The sequence below is a fragment of the Danio rerio genome, chromosome 12, assembly GCF_049306965.1.
Source record: "Danio rerio strain Tuebingen ecotype United States chromosome 12, GRCz12tu, whole genome shotgun sequence".
In the NCBI taxonomy this organism is placed as follows: domain Eukaryota; kingdom Metazoa; phylum Chordata; class Actinopteri; order Cypriniformes; family Danionidae; genus Danio; species Danio rerio.
In genome coordinates, this window is record NC_133187.1 from 48,654,126 (window position 1) to 48,669,605 (window position 15,480).

A 15,480-nucleotide genomic window follows, 5' to 3' on the forward strand; every position below is an offset into this window, starting at 1 on the left:
TTTTATTATGTTCTTTTATATTCGCTATTGCGTTTTAACTTGTTTGGTCAATGATTGTTTTTAGTAATGTTTAAGTTGTTTAGCATGTCTGATGATGCTTACTGTAATGCGACCTTGGGTGTCCAGAAAGGCGCCATTTATAAATAAAATGAATTATTATATATATATATATATATATTTATATATATATATCACAAATACTGCAAAAGACCTACTAGAACCCACATGGAGACAAGATTCTCTTTGAAATCAGTCAAGTTTGGTGAAGGAGAAATCATGGTTTGGGGTTCATTCAGTATGGGGGCGTGTGAGAGATCTGCATAGTGGATGATCAACATCAACAGCCTGAGGTATCAAGACATTTGTGCTGCCCATTACATTACAAACCACAGGAGAGGGACAATTCTCCAGCAGGATAGCGCTCCTGCTCATACTTCAGCCTCCACATCAAAGCTCCTGAAAGCAAAGAAGGTTAAGCTGCTGAAGGATTGGCCAGCCCAGTCACCAGACATGAACATTATTGAGCATGCCTGGGGTAAGATGAAGGAGGCATTGAAGATGAATCCAAAGAGTCTTGATGAACTCTGGGAGTCCTGCAGGAAGGCTTTCTTCTTCATTCCAGATGACTTTATTAATCAGTGATGTGAGTCACGTCAGAGATGTATGGATGCAGTCCTCCAAGCTCATGATGGAGTCAGACACAATATTCATTCTGTCTCCACTGCAGCAGGACTTTATATTCTATACTGGACATTATTTCTGTTCAGTGATGAGACTTTAGTCTAAGCAGAGTCAGACCGCACTGTCCTAATGAAATCATTAAAGGCATGATCATATTTTATTGTGGTAAAATAAGTGTAATCTAGAGGCCTTTAGCTTTCATATAAGCCACTTATGATACCAAATCATCAACTAGAAGTAAAGTTATTATTAGCTGTTCCTAAAACATAGATAGGCACCGAGACTTTTGTCAGGTGGAGTTTTGGCTGTAGAAAAAAAGTACAAAAATAAAAGTATAAAAGTATACAGTATAAACTAACATGCTGTTTTAAAAGGTTGCCTTTAAGTATATTTATGCTCATCAAAGACAACTGTGAATGAGTGTGAATGGATAATTCAGCTGGAAGGGCATCCGCTGCGAAAAACATATGCTGGATAAGTTGGCAGTTCATTCCACTGTGGCGACCCCAGATTAATAAAGGGACCATGCTAAATAAAGCTACAAGTGGGCCATCAGCATTTTGTTTGTCATCACACTGACTAGCGGTAACCAAAAAAGGGCAAAGGGTAACATGACAATGTGAAAATTAAAGTTAAATGTGAAATTAATGTTTGATGTTGAATTTTTTCCTTGTTAATACCTGTGACTTGTAAGAACAAAAAACTAAAAAGTTGCATGAGACATGTCATAACCAGAAATATGTTGCCTTTTTTTGTTGTTGTTCATCACTGCGTTAAAATATGTGTTGTTTTTTGTGTTCTTTTACAGAGATTGTCTGTTATTTTCATCTCATGGAGAAATTACATAATAAATGTTAGAAAATGTTACCTGTTTTGAGCATTTATTTAATATATCTAAAACATAAAAGGTGATTGTATAAAGCAAATAACAATATCTTTTTAGAAATTGGTCAATTTTATGTATTAGACATGCACAAAACAGTTCAGCAGTTGTCATAAAATGTATTTAATTAGTTAATTAACTAAACATTACGATGCAGTGGTGCAGTGGGTAGTACGATATCCTCACAGCAAGAAGGTCGCTGGCTCAAGCTTCAGGTGGGTCAGTTGGCATTTCTGTGTGGAGTTTGCATGTTCTCCCCGTGAATGCATGGGTTTCCCTTCAGGTGATCCAGTTTCCCCCTCAGTCCAACGACATACGGTATAGGGGAATTGGGTAAGCTAAAATTGATCTTAGTGTATGTGTGTGAATGAGAGTGTATGGATGTTTCCCAGTGATGGGTTGCAGCTAAAAAGGCATCTGCTGCGCAAAAAAATATGCTGTATGAGTTGGCGGTTCATTCTGCTGTGACGACCCCTGATTAAGAAAGGGACTAAGCAGAAAAGAAAATGAACGAATAAATAAACTGAACATGAAGGGGTTAAGCTAAAGCTAATGTTAACTTTTACATTTGAATAATGTGATTAAATTAGATGGAAAACTGAAATCTATTTGAATTACATAAGGGTTAATATAGGTTAAATATTTTATTGATGGAAAAACAAATCACTCTTTGAATTGTGTAATTGCAAGTTTTGACACCCACAGAGCATTTTTACATACGCCCTCAGTTTCCTAAGAACTCACCAAAAACGAAAACATGTTGAATTGCACATGAATGTGCATGATATTTTGATTATATCAGGGGCGTAGCCATGGGTAAAAACTAGAGATGCACCGATGTATCGAACAACAATCCGTATCAGTCGATAGAAGCTTTTTTTCCCGCTATCGGCCATCGGCTGATTGTTTAAAAATATCCAGTGGTCAGTTCCGATATATCCTGTCAATCAAATTGGGCGGGAGTGTGCTGCGGTGTATGTGAAGATGTCTCTTGTGTGGAATTACTTTGAAGTAGGTCACAATGAGAACAAAAAATGTAATTTGTAAGCTATGCACAGCTCAAATTTCGCGAGGTGGAACTTCAGTTAAACATTTTAACAGTTTAACATTTTAACAACAAAAAAAGATTTTATTTGTGTAGAAGAACTTACCCCTTACACTTAAATAAGGGAATTGAATGAGATGTTGTGGGCAGATGTTTAATAATAATAATAATAATAATTTTTATTTATATAGCGCCTTTCCAGAGCTCAAGGACACTTTACAAGGAATGCAACAAAAAGATAAACAAACATACATGAGGTCAAATATAACAAACTTGAATAACACAAACAAGACCAAGAGACATATGAGCAGAGTAGTGGTGGATCAGATTAAGTGGTCAGTTTGGCAGATCAGATGTGAAGCATTCAGTAAATAAGTGAGTCTTAAGTAAGGATTTGAATTCAGAGATATTATTAGCAGAGCGGAGTGAGCGTGGTAGAGAGTTCCAGAGTTTGGGTGCAATAACACTAAATGATCTGCCCCCCATTGAAGAGAGGCAGTTCCGAGGGACAGCAAGAAGGCCAGAGTCAGCAGACCGTAAAGAGCGAGTTGGGGTGTAGGGGACAAGCATGTTGCAGAGATAGGAGGGTGCAAGGTTATTTAAGGATCTAAATGCAAGGAGGAGAATTTTGAATTTAATCCGGTATGCAACCCGGAGCCAATGAAGATCATACAAGATTGGGGTTATGCGAGCAGAATGTTTGGTATGAGTGAGTATTCTAGCTGCAGAGTTTTGAATATACTGTAATCTAGTGATGAGGCTAGCAGGCAGGCCAATGAAAAGAGCATTACAGTAGTCGATGCGTGAGAAGACAAATGCATGGATGACAGTCTCAGCATCCTTGCTACTGATGAAGGGACGCAGTTGTGAAATGCGACGTAAGTGAAAGAATGCAGATTTAGTGACAGATTTCATGTGAGACTGAAAAGAGAGTGTGGAGTCAAAGATTACACCTACATTTTTTACAGAAGTAGATGTTGTAATGTGCAAGCCAGCACTCTCACAGGAATAACTGGTGGAAATATTGCTGGTAAGTGCTGGGGTGCCAATAAAAATTATCTCAGTTTTGTCCTTGTTATGTTTAGAATTGTTATAGTAGATGTCACTTAACAAGAAAGATAAAAAAAATGTAATAAGTTTGCTGTTCGATGATGCAGAGACGTACATTTTTTTAGGGAACTTCTAAATGATTGTGAGAAATGCTTTATGATCCAGTTAGTATTTAGTGAATATCATAAAAACGCTCAGATTAAAATGTTTGATAGTTAGAAAACAGAAATGCTTGATTGTAAAGAACGTTTTAGCTATATTTGACATGGATTTGAGGGAAATGCTTTGTAAAGCAGGATGCTTTTCATATTTAACTAATATTAATAATATTATCAAAACGGTTCATTAATAATATCACCAGCTTGATGTTCAGACTATAAAACAAATATGTTTTTGACTGTGATGAGTGATTTTGAGCTTTTTTTAGAATAAAAATGGCATCTTTTATATTTAGTTATGTTAATATGAATCAATAAAATATAAATAAATTGATAGTCTTTATTTTACACATTTTTAATGTATTAATGCTAGTTTGAGCAACTTGTTCTCTGTTTATGAGACCATTCTCTGTGAAACAACTGTTCAATAGGAGAAAATAAAGTTTTATATGCATTGTGTTCAGAATGATTGAATTTTTGGAGTTATTATGGGTAATTAATTTAGTAAAAATGCAGAACCATTAAACTATCGGTATCGACATCGGTATCGGCAGATAGCATTCTAAAAAATCGGCTATCGGTATCGGCTGAGAAATTTACTATCGGTGCATCTCTAGTAAAAACAGATGCATATTTATTTGGCCGCTGCTGCCCAAAAGGGTGCCCTATGCAAAATCTTACTGTGGTGCCCCCACAGAGGAGCAAAAACACACAGACATTAAGACTTATTGCATACACAAAATTCATGCATAGTAACATTTCTTTTTAAACCCACATCATCCTAAAGAAACCCTTAATGCTGAAAAGGTTCTTTGTGTGAGTTTAGGGTTGTTTATTTCCCGCCTTTTTGTTTTTCTAACAAACTGACAAAGCGCCTCGTCTGTTGATTGCAAATAAAAGCTATTATTTTGACGTTGACTTTTTAATCACAGAATCATAATAGTAAAATGTATCACAGTGCCATGATACCATCAAGCAAAACAAAGACTTTTCATCACTGACAATTGTAAGAATCATTATTAGTGATTTTCTACTAATAATAACTGATAATAGAACAGAAAATCCTGATATTATAATGATTTTTGAAGGATCATGTGAGTCTGAAGACTGGCATAACAATAATGAAAATTCAGCTTTAAATCACAGAAATTATTTAAATTTGAAGCTTAATTCAATCAGACAACAGTTATTAGAAATTGCAATAAAATTTCACAATTTAATAGTTGGGACGGCACGGTGTCTCAGTGGTTAGCACTGTTGCCTCCCAGCAAGAAGGTCACTGATTCCAGCCCCGGCTGGGTCAGTTGGTGTTTCTGTGTGGAGTTTGTATGTTCTCTCCGTGTTGTCGTGGGTTTCCTCTGGGTACTCCAGTTACTTCCACAGTCCGAACACATGCGTTATAGGTGAGCTGAATAAGCTGAATTAATCCTTCGCTAAGCCCCGCCCTCCTTCCATGCCTGCTGGCACGTATATTACAGTGTGTATGCACTGTTGCCAGACACTGCCAGGGATATAATTTGTCATTTTTGGTGAACACTGTGAGATATCCGAGTAAGACAGACAAAAAAAAAAAAAAGGATTGCAGTATACATTACAGGGGTATACTCACGACCTAATACGCAAATGATTAGAAAATAATGTAATCAAAATTGAAGCTAGGTTAGCTTGGCTGCCTCATACGCTGACCATTCAACAGCCTAGTTCATGCACAAGAGGAGAGGGGACATTTACAAATAACCTAATAATGACTAATTAAACCATGATTTACCTTTTTTTTGCCAAAAACCCTGATAGATTAGATGCTTTTTGGATCTATACATTAAAAGCAACCGGATTTCCAGGTTTAAATGAAAATTAGATTTTTCTTCTTTTTTGTATAACAGTTTTTCTATAGATAGTTTACAGATTATCATCATATATTGTTGAATATGTATGTGTTTGTATATGCATTATATGGGTGTACATGTTTATATATGTGTACATGTTTATATATGTGTACGTGTATATATATATATATATATATATATATATATATATATATATATATATATATATATATATTAGCCTACTTTTGACTGGACGGCTCTCGTGGTAGTAAGGGACTGTCCTGGGAAAATTGGGGCATCTAATCACCCTTATGGGTGACTAAAACAGGGCTATTCAATATTCTGATTGGGCTACAGTCACCTTGAGCCACAGCTTAGCACTGGTGTCACTGTTTTTGAACAGCAATGAACCGAAAGGAACACTTCACATTATCTACGAGAGAAAGCATAACGCAAAGAGGCGTTTCCAGCGTCATATCGCAAATTAATTATTCAGCCATATATACATAGCCAAATATAAATATTCAGCCAATCAAGGGCCCCCTTCTTCTGTGGGCCCTGGGGCTTCAGCTGCACCTAGCCCTTACATTAATCTGGCTCTGCCCATACCAACTATAGAACTACCCCAACAGATTAGTTCAACTACTTCACTCTAGTATGACTTAAAAACACTACAGTATTCACATTTACTTGCTGTTGCTGTAGATATTTTTGCACAACCAAGAGGTATAATAAATTGAGATAAGCAAAGGCACAGTGCCACCCAGTGGAATCTTCTGCCTCAACATTCAACTTGCACATACTGTACATAGTTGTTGATGTCACTGACTGCTGAATATGTCTATCTGCATTCCTTAACCCTCTGGTGTCTGAGGGTGTTTTGGGGCTCTGGAGAAGTTTGGACATGCATTGACATTTGTGTTGTTTTCAGTATCTTAAAAACATATAAATGGCTAAAGTGTAATAACACTGTAAACAGCACAAGTTGGGCTACATTAATACCTAAGCAGCATACTCGTATGTGTTTGTGTTTTTGAGAAAGAAACGTTTATGCGTGGTTAGTGAAAAAATTTAATTTTAAAGTCACTGAAACAAGGCCGTGAAACACACAGAGAACATTTGTGCACAAGATTTTAAAGAAATGGATGTTGTAGCCTAGTGTTTTTGCTTCAAAATGATGTGAGAATAATCTTGTTCAAAGAAAACAATATAATGAATTAAAATTTCTATAAGTCACTTTTTGAGTGAAATTGATTTATGCGGGAAGGTGTGAACTATCATTGCTATGCAGTGAGTCAAACCTGAAAAGACAAAGACCTGCATAATGAGCCATCAGACAGGGATGTGACTAAGAGGGAAGAGTTTTAAGATGGAATCAGAGGAAAGTTTATTTACTTTTTTGTTTGCAGTTTATTTAAAATATATTAATCACACAAAATAACTGGAGATACACTTGAGAGAGTCAGTACACTCTATAAAACTCTGCAAACTTTATAAACCAACATATAGCAAATCTACTGAAAAAGTTATTTGTCAATGAAGAGTTTTGTTGCAAAACGAGATTTATCCATTTTGACAAATGTTGGTTATTTGACATTATTATTTAAGACATCAACAGTCAAGTTCATTCACAATATTTATACAATAAACTATTACCTGAGCTCAGTGAAGTCCAGGAGCACAATATTCTTCAAACCCAGGATCTTTTTTATTGAACTTTATGTCCATAGATAGTTCATAAATAAATAAATAAATAAATAAATAAATAAACATGCCAAAATGCAACATATTATCTTTTTATCTATTTTATTGTCAAATATCTTAAATTGGTTTAAAAAAAACAATACATCATTAATATATGGAATAGTATACTAAGACTGAATAATAATAATAATGAGATTCTGAGTTAGTTTTGGTAATCTCATATTAGAGCAATCTTATTTTAAAGAATGATGATTAATCCATATTAACAAAAATAACTGAGCAAAAGAAATCAGGTGAAAAACACACCATGTGCGATAATGAAATCTTTTAAACACATCATTTTAAGCACATCACAGCAGCTTTTGGTGCGAGTTATCATCCTCTCATTCGGTATTCACAGAAATGATTTAAAGAATAAACTTACAAGAGACACTTAGAAATGTAGCCTTGCAGATGAGAAAAAAAGGCAGTATTTCACTGTAACCCCTGGCCTTGCTCTTGACATCAGCGGAGACTGACAGACGCAGGATTACTTTATCTTGGTCCACATTTGTAGCGTTTTTATACATTTTTGGGAAGTTGAAGGCTACATCTTCATCTAACAGTTTGTTGGCATGACACAGACCAACATTACTCGCATTACTGAGCAAACTCAGAGCACATCTTACCAACTGTAAGAAAATAATATTTGGTCGCTGGTATGGATTGTGTCGAACCTGGCTGGATTTCTTTGTGGCTTTGGACGTTAGAGTGGTAGATGGAAGTGGTGAAGGAGGATGATAAAGTCGTGAGATGCTGCAGGTAAGACAGCTTTGATATATATATATAGGGGTTTGTTCAGGAACTGATTTGATAATAATTGTCAATGACGTATTCGATACTGAAACTTCTGCGCATGCTCCTCCTGAAATTTGTTTACAAAACATCACTTACAGCTTATCCAGAACGCTGCAGCCAGGATTCTGACCAGAACCAGGAAATCAGAGCACATCACAGCTGTCCTCAGGTCTTTACACTGGCTTCCAGTTACACTCAGAATAGGGTTTAAAGTATTATTACTGGTCTATAAATCACTAAATGGCCTAGGACCTCAATACATTACAGATAGACTCACTGAATACAAACCCAACAGATCACTCAGATCTTTAGGATCCCATAAACTAGAAACTCCAAGACTTCAGTCAGCAGGGTGAATCTGCCTTCAGCTATTAACAGCGCCTCTCGCTGCAGGAATCAGCTTCCAGAAATAATCAGATGTGCTTCAACATTAGGCACGTTCAAATCCAGACTGAAAACACATCTGTTTAGCTGTGCCTTTACTGAATGAGCACTGTGCTGTCTGACAGATCGCACTATTGTGTCTTTCTTTTCTTTTTCATTCATTTATAACCCGTTTCAACACATTTGAATGTTTTCATCATTTTTACTATTTGTTGTTATTTTCTTAAACGTGTTTCTTTCATTCCTGTTTATTGTGTAAAGCACTTTCAATTGCCAGAATGTATGAAATGTGCTAAATAAAAAAAACTTGCCTTGCCTAATCTCTCAGTTTCTTAGGAAATCATCATAAAAGAAAAAAAATCTTCACAAAACAAGCTCTAACACAAACGTAAAGGTCTCAATGAATGATTCATTCGTTATAAAGGTGTGGAAGGAATTTTTATATGTTGTTTTATGGATGATTAAGCCATTTTCAGTAATAGAATACACTTAAGTAACTGTTAAAACGTTGGGCACACCCGGCGCAATATGACGCAAGCCCCAACGCAATAGTTGTTTGCTAGTTTCAGCTTGGTGCAAGAGTCGTTTCAATGTTTTTCGCTACGCTGTTTAAATAGCAAATGCATTTGCGCTCATATGTGCACCCGTAGGCATTCTGGTCTAAAAAGGAAGGTGTTCGAGGCGCACTGCTGGCGCGTTGCTATTTTGAGAAACTATAATAAATTTTTCAATAGACCAAAACAAAGCTGGTCTATTGTCCAGCGCAGAGCGCGTTAGTTATGCACCACGCTTACACACTGCTTAATACACACAAGATGTAGAGCAATACGCAAATATCTCTACAAATGAAAAATAATTAAAATATTAAGGATATTAATAGGATATAATAAGGATATATATAGGATATAAATAGCAATATGTGCCATGGTGCGACGCAACTGGCTCATAAAGGGAATGGGAGATGAGACTCTGATTGGTTTATTTTCAAAATACACCTATAACTCATTAAGAAAATAAACTCAACCCTTTTAGATCATGCACCACGGCACAAAGCAGATTTTTCCATTCTTATATTAGCAAAAGTGGATTCTGACTCGCCCTGACAGCGCTTGCGCCCTGTGATTTGCGCATGGACCGTCAAAATAGAGCCCATTAGGTGAAACAGCAAATTGGCAATTTTTAATTTTAAAGGTGAAAACGTTTGGCTACTAAACTTCAAGTTGATTAACAAAAAGGTTCCCCTTCTAGGGAACTTCAACACTGCGTCTAACCAGAACTTTTTTATTTTGGTATGGCAGAGAAAAACTTTAAACGTTGTGTGCCTCCATGCCCTCGCTTTATTACGGCTGGTGACTCACATGATTTGTGTTTAGAGTGTTTGGGAGAAGAGCATGCCCTGGCAGCATTTGAGAATGCTGACTGTGGACACTGTGACGTTCTCTCCCGAAAAGAGCTGCATAGTCGGAGAGAGTTCTTTAATAAAGCTCCCGTGGCGCACGCTCCTCGCGGTTCGGGTCCCGCTCGTGCTGAGGCTGAGCGTCGACTTCGGTTGTGGGGTTCGCAGCTAGATCTGGCGGATGAGATGGAGACGGACTCTGTCCTTTCTCTCTCTGGATCCGTGAGAGCTAATCCTCCTTCGGGAGCGTCAGAAGCACGTTCTGCGGTTTCTTCTGCACCTCGTGGAAGGGCGGCGTCCTCCGTTTCCGAGGAAACCGAGGCGCCGCAGCAACAAATACAAAGAGGGTCGGGGAATCTGCCGCCCCAGTCAGTGGAATATGAGGAGTTAGTGGAGGTGATTTCACGTGCTGCTGACAGGTTCGAAGTAATAGATTGGCAGCCAGCACGTGAGCAGCAGCAGCTGCGTCTGACAGGAATGCTGGATGAGAGAGAATTACCCAGCAGAGTAGATCCTCCACTAAGGGACCTCCCTTTTGTCCCGAGCTACATGATGCGGTTTCTAAATCATGGAAAAATCCGTATTCAGCATGGTTAATGACACCAAAAACAGCTATTTATTCAGCAGTTCGTGGGCTAGGGGAAAAGGCATGTACAGTAATGCCAATGATAGAAGAGGACTTAGCACGTCATCGTCGTTCAGATCTAAAATCTGCAAGGGTCCCTCCTTTGTTGTCGAGACCATTAAGAGTAACATCGGGTCTAGTCAGTAAAGCATATATGACGGCTGGTCAGTCTGTTGGATGCCTGCACACCATGTCAGTGCTGCAGGCATATCAGGCTGACCTAATTAAAGAGTGCCTAGATGGTGGGGGAGCAACACCCGAACAGCTTCGAGAAGCTCTTCGGGCGTCAGATCTAGCTTTAAGAGCTACTAAAGAGGCAGCCTCTAGTTTGGGGCGATCTATGGCTACCCTGGTGGCTACTGAACGGCACCTCTGGCTGACACAAGCAGAAGTGTCAGAAACCGATAGAGCTATTCTTATGGACGCTCCAATATCGAGCTCAGGGCTCTTCGGTGACGCCGTCGATCGCGTCGCCGAATCCCTCGACAGAGTTAAAAAACGCTCTAGCTCCCTCGGGGACTTTCTCCCCCCAAGATCAAAAAGTCAGGGGGCTGTTAAAAGACAGCCCCAGCCGTTAACCAGCTCCTCATATCATGAAGTACGAAGGATAAAACAAATTCCTGACGTGTTGGGAGTCAGGCTTTCCAGGGCCCCCCCTGGACACCGAGAGCACCATTCAGCGCTCTCACTGAACCAGGGTCCGCGGAGAAAGGGAGAGGCCACCTCACCACTTATGTTGGTGGGGGGCTCTGTGTCTCCTGGGGTGGGCGTTCCTCAGTGTCTGAGGGCATTGGGGGCCCCACCCCCTCTGCAGGGGGGTCAAAGAACAACCAGAGGCCAGTCTCGAGAGGCTGGTACCCCTAGCACATTTTTTGGCAGCGTGGAACCACCTGCCGATGGTGTCCCAGTGGGTCCTGTTCACAGTAAAACATGGCTACAAAATACAGTTTTGTGCACGCCCACCTCGCTTCAACGGTATTGCACCCACCATAGTGAAGCCAGAACAGGCTCTGGTTATGGAACAGGAAGTACTGGCCTTATTAATAAAAGGCGCAATAGAGCGTGTTCTCCCACTCGACAGAGAGTCAGGGTTTTACAGCCGGTATTTTATAGTTCCCAAAAAGGATGGGGGATTGCGTCCCATATTAGATCTGAGAAATCTAAATCGGGCCGTCGGGGCCCTCAGGTTCAGGATGTTAACCATCAAAAACGTGGTGTCACAAATTCAGTCCGAGGACTGGTTTGTGACGATAGACCTGAAAGACGCATACTTCCATATTTCCATCCTTCCCCAACACAGGAAATACCTGAGGTTCGCTTGCGGGGGCGAAGCGTTCCAGTATCGGGTTCTTCCATTCGGCCTAGCTCTGTCACCTCGAACCTTTACCAAAATAGTCGAAGCGGCACTAGCTCCACTTCGTATGCAGGGGATACGTATCCTAAACTACATAGACGATTGGCTAATTCTAGCTCAGACTCACGATATGGCAGTTCGGCATCGAGATGTCGTTCTCACCCATATCAGAAGGTTGGGGTTTCGGTTAAACACCGCAAGAAGTGTGCTTGTTCCAGCCAGGACGACCATTTCTTTAGGTGTGCTATGGGACTCCATGACGATGCGAGCACGTCTGTCCCCGCCATGAATCGCTTCGATTCAGTCAACCGTACACAGAGTCAAACTAGGCCAGTTCATCACTGTGAAACACTTTCAGAGGTTGTTGGGTCTCATGGCAGCAGCAGCCAGCGTGATTCCGTTTGGTCTGCTGTACATGAGACCCCTGCAGTGGTGGCTCAAATCCAGGGGGTTTTCCCTCAAGGGGAATCCTTTCCGCATGATCAAGGTCTCGCGGCGCTGCCTTCGAGCCTTAAGTATGTGGAAAATATCCTGGTTCCTGTCCCAGGGCCCAGTGTTGGGGGCTGTCTGTCATCGCGTCATGCCTATGACAAATGCTTCTCTGACGGGCTAGGGAGCAACGGGCTTGATCCGCATGATCAAGGTCTCGCGGCGCTGCCTTCGAGCCTTAAGTATGTGGAAAATGCCCTGGTTCCTGTCCCAGGGCCTAGTGTTGGGGGCTGTCTGTTATCGCGTCATGCTTATGACAGATGCTTCTCTAACGGGCTGGGGAGCAACCCTGAGGGGGCTTCCCGCAGTGGGACGATGGGGAGAACATCATCATTACTGGCACATAAACTGCCTGGAGATGATAGCCGTGTTTCTGGCCTTAAAACACTTTCTCCCAGATCTAAGGGGCCATCATGTTTTAGTCTGCACGAACAACACATTGGTGGTCGCTTACATCAACCAGCAGGGGGGTCTGAAGTCTCGAATGCAATGCAAACTAGCACATCGGATCCTCCTGTGGGCCCAGAACAAAATCCTGTCCATCAGGGCAATGTATGTCCCGGGCCATCTGAACATGGGAGCAGATCTCCTGTCGAGGCAGGGGGTGAGATCCAGGGAATGGAAACTTCTTCACCCCGAGTTGGTGGAGTCCATTTGGGAAAGATTAAGGAAAGCGCAGGTAGACCTGTTTGCTTCCCAAGAGACCACGCATTGCGTACTATGGTTTTCTCTCTCGCATCCAGCCCTCTGTGACTGGTTGCCATGGTTCAGACATAGCCGAGGCTACGTCTGTATGCTTTTCCCCCGATCGCTCTGCTCCCAGGAGTCCTGGAGAGGGTCCGTCAGGACTGAGTACAGTTACTGCTGGTAGCCCCGGTTTGGCCTACCAGGATTTGGTTTTTCGGACCTCATAGCCCTGCTGGCGGGTCTCTCGTGGGAGATCCCCATCAGCAGGGACCTTCTGTCCCAGGCGGGAGGAATGATACTTCATCCCCTACCCGACCTGTGGAAACTGTGGGTGTGGCCTCTGAGGGGGCCCACCTCATAGAGTATGGACTGTCAACCGAGGTTGCTCAGACCATTCTAAGCTCCAGGGCTCCCTCCACAAGGAAGCTTTATGCCCTAAAATGGGCTCTCTTTTCAGCTTGCTGCAGAGAACACCAGCTGAACCCAGTCAGCTGCCAGGTAGCCTCAGTGCTGGAATTTCTCCAAGATCGCCTGTCTGCTGGGTTAGCTGCATCCACTCTGAGAGTGTACGTGTCAGCTATAGCGGCCTACCGTTCTCCCCTAGATGATGAGTCACTAGGACAGGATCCGCTAATTCGTCGCTTCCTTCGTGGAGCCATAAGGCTAAGGCCTGTCAGCACACACAGGGTACCGACATGGGATTTAACATTGGTGCTCGAGGGCATCTCTGTTCCCCCATTTGAGCCACTGCAGGAGGCGTCAGATAAGTTTCTGACACTAAAAACAGCTTTCTTATTGGCTATTTCTTCCTTAAAAAGGGTTGGTGACCTCCAGGCTTTGTCGGTTGCACCTTCATTTCTGGAGTTTGCTCCAGGCATGTCCAAAGCCTTTCTTTATCCCAGACCGGGGTACGTGCCTAAGGTGCCCACTCATGTGGCGAGACCTGCTGTGCTACAGGCCTTGCACCCGCCCCCATTTCAGTCGTCGGACCAAGAGAAGTTAAACTTACTCTGCCCAGTTAGAGCTCTGAATACATATGTTAACCGGGTTATCAACTGGAGAAAGAGTGAACAGTTACTGGTCTGCTTCGGACCCTCAAAAAGGGGGAGTCCGGCAAATAAGCAGACAATAAGTAATTGGATAGTTGAGATAGTTAATCTCATTTACCTATCAGGCTGCTGGACGCCCTGTACCTAAATTTGTTAAGGCCCACTCCACAAGGGCTGTCGGGGCCTCCAAAGCTTCTATTTCGGGCTCAGCCCTTTCTGACATTTGTTTGGCGGCAGGATGGTCGACTCCACATACATTTGTGCGTCACTATCAACTCGATGTAGACCCCTCACCAGGGTCCTCTATTCTCACTGCGTAGTGTGCGTTCACAGTCAGCAGTGAGTCTGGCCTAGTGGGTATTGCGTTCCCCTAGCGTTCTGGTTAGACGCAGTGTTGAAGTTCCCTAGAAGGGGAACGTCTCGGGTTACGTATGTAACCATAGTTCCCCGAGAGGGAACGAGACACTGCGTATTCCGCCATACTCTCTTCTGCCTGTTACTTCTTTCAAGCAAATTCGAAGTTGATACTGAATGCTCAGTACAGGCTTTTATACTCTCTGGTCTGACGACACCTGCTTAATTACATTAGATTGATTTCACATGTGCTTCAAGACGCGTATAAAAGAGGTGTTCTCCTAGCGTTCTGGTTAGACGCAGTGTCTTGTTCCCTCTCGGGGAACTATGGTTACATACGTAACCCGAGACGTTTTCACACATTTACACATATTTTCATAACCTTTTCTATAAAGTCTTCTTTCCTTTTCTTTGGCTTTTGTCCCGTATGATTGCGGGGTCGGCTCTTTTTGGATTAAGTTCTATATGCTAACGACTTTTTTTACACCTTCCGGTCAGCCTGTCGTATGGGCCTGTCACACTCATACACTACGGACAATTTAGCTTACCCAATTCACCTGCAGCATGTCTTTGGACTGTGGGAGGAAACCAGAGCACTCAGAGGAAACCCACGCGAACACAGGGAGAACATGCAAATTCCTCACAGAATTGCCAACTGAGCCGAGGTTCGAACCAGCTACCTTTTTGCTGTGAGGCGAACGTGCTCCCCACTCCGCCACTGCGTCGCCAACCTTTTCTATAAAGTAATTTCCTTCAATGAAGCCATGAGAAGCAGCTCAATGAATGTCAAATCTATTCGAATGTTTAATATCAAGCGCAAATGCTGTGTATTTAAAATGATGCATGAAGTTCTTTACATGAAAGGTGCATTGTTAGTATTTCAACAATATTCTTGTTTATGTTATTGTCTGAATGATTACTTAAAGATTAGGACAGAGTTTTGACGAAAACTCACAAA

General features: G+C 41.5%; 1 protein-coding gene across 1 annotated transcript in view; it reads left to right on the top strand.

Moving 5' to 3' along the window:
- The window catches only part of hid1b (HID1 domain containing b), a 131,025-nt gene that overhangs the window by 47,484 nt on the left and 68,061 nt on the right, over nucleotides 1-15,480 (top strand). The gene's annotated exons all lie outside the window — the stretch shown is intronic.